Source organism: Syngnathus acus, chromosome 14 (genome assembly GCF_901709675.1).
Source record: "Syngnathus acus chromosome 14, fSynAcu1.2, whole genome shotgun sequence".
Taxonomy (NCBI): Eukaryota; Metazoa; Chordata; class Actinopteri; order Syngnathiformes; family Syngnathidae; genus Syngnathus; species Syngnathus acus.
Window position 1 is genome coordinate 1926694 of NC_051099.1, and position 2553 is coordinate 1929246.

Here is a 2553-nt window from a genome sequence, read left to right on the forward strand (position 1 = left end):
CGTCAGCAGCAAGTTTGACACTTCCCGGTGAACGCCCCTTTCTCTCCTCCCCAAGCTGCAAACTCTGCTGAGGAATCTGTCAAAACGTGTCCTCGCTTCTCTTCCCTCACTGTAAAACGCGCGCTCGGTGCAAGACTTCCTGCGCCAAATGACTTAAGCGTGAATTTTTGAACAGAGCTCGTTTGCTCCAGTCCGGAGCTTTTTGTGCGTGGAAGTTGTGCGCACTCAGAGAAAGCTTATTTACCCTATTTTGTCCATGACAGGATCTAATTAGAAAAGAGAAACACATTAAGTGCTGTCATTTTATTTGGATACTTCTTATTTTTATGACCAGCTCAATGTCAGATGAAAACCCCCCAGCTTTGACACTTGCTCGTCCTTCAGTTGAAGGTCCAAACTATCGCAAAAGGCCCCATGTCTTCAAATAACCCATCCATCCACTAATGCCCACATAATATTGTATTCCTAGGACAAGTGCCCAAATAAAACCTGACCGCCGTGCGGTAAAACACAACCTCTTGGATGGATGTAATTAAACTACCCACAGGACACCAATCCCTTGATTGGGTCTATAGAAACGTCTTAACCTCTCCGCAGGCAGCTGTAAAGTGGCCTGTGGTCAAAGTGCAGTCAGGCTCTGGAGACTTGATCTAATCCTAATAATAAACACTCACTACAGATAAAACTGAGACCAAATCGTTTCTGTTTCATTCACGGTATATTTGCTATACAAACAATTCAGAGTTTGGAATAGCTACTCAAGTCACTGCTTCAATTTCGAATTTTGTCAAACCCTGCAAAATTTGGATGGATGGAAAAAACATCAGCTTCAAAGATAAATAAACGGTACTGGAATAGGGCATGAAAAGTAATTCACTTTAATTTGCACTTCAGCAGAAGAAGGGCAAACTTGAGTGACAAGGTGGAAATTGAGAATCCTGCACGCGCAGATCAGGTTCCGTCTGCAAGAGGAGATTTGAGGATAGGCGGAAGAAGAAGAAGAGGGGCCGGGAGGTTACAGGGTGGTCGCAGATTGGGTTGGCTTGTCCGATGTGGCCCTCCATGCGAGTGATTTGATTAGAAGCAGCAGAGAGCGTAGGCCGTGCATGCAGATGTCTCATTAAAAAGGTAAGCGTAGCCGGAGACGAGCCCGGAGCTCCCCAGGGCCTGAGAAAACCGCACTGTTCTCAAAACATCGCTGGGAACACGGTGAGTTTTTCTCTTTGCGGTTGATGGCGGACGATCTTATTTACCAATAAGACGGGATGCCACGCACCAACAGCTGCGGTGTTCTTGTGCAATACCACATGCTCCCTCAGATGAGCTTCGACTCTTTTGTCTGCTTTGATGCTCAAAAGGAAACCGCTAACACGCATACTATACAACCAGCCGAAATTCAATTTGGCTGAAATTAATGGAAGACATACTCTAAAACCCGCCCAGGGTTGAAACAATTCTGTTCTACATTGAAAAAAACAAAGCCTGGTTCACTTGCTCCTTAGATGTGGATCATCAAGACAAAACTCAATTTGACAAATATTACTGACCCGTTTTATAGCTAATACGATGGCCACATCCAATATGGCGGATGCGCTGAGATGAGCCGCCTGGTTCAGCAGGTGTCTGCAGGGGAAATAAAAAGACAAATAAGGAAAAGTAAATTATTTTATGAAATGGGTTCAAATTGGCACTTTAGTTACAGACATATTGTCTTAACGGGCAATGTACGAACGATTTTCGGGCCCTTGGTGCCAATTGACTGGGAATAGTCTTGCATAACCACATAAAAGTCCTCCGACTTGTTTTTAAAAGACACCTACAAATTAGAAGGGAAAACAAAAACACAGTATGAAGAATGTCTTCCTCAAGGGAGAGACAAAAAAAAGGAAGGAAGGAAGGAAGGATTTCTTTTTAAAGGTACAACTGCTGAGGCAGGGCATGCCCTTTGCTCCAGTTCTTCCTGAGAGGTAGGAACCGCTGAGTTTGGACAATAGGCTTAGGAAACATCAAAAAGGTGGCCTGAGAAATCAAATTTTGCTGGAAACGCAAAAATGATTCCTCTGTTGTTTCACTTTCCAGATTGAGCTCATGGGGTCAAACAGCCAAGAAGTGGAAGCAGAAGTGCGAATTGTAATTTTCACCAAATTACACAATAATAAAAAAGAAAAAAAAGTGGAACTCTGCACGTGATGCTTTTTATCTACCAGATCTATCTACTGCATCGCCTGAAGAACAAAAACACGTCGCTAACCTTTAAAGAAAAAAAAAAAAATAATCAAGCGACCATGCTGACCTTTGGATTCAATGGCTGTCAGAGAAATACGATCCATTAGCAGCCAATGAGGTTTTTTCTTTTTTTTAAACAGAACATTAGCCTCACAAACATTCATAAATAAATCCAGTTGTCCCACCTGCATCTCTGAATTGCTCAATTTAGCATTAAGTTGGTTGCAAACACTGCATTTTTGTGGTGAAATAAACCGGACTGCTTTTCATTAGCTGTGTAACTTACCCGATGGGCAATATATAAACAGCTCCTAATATGGTGCACTC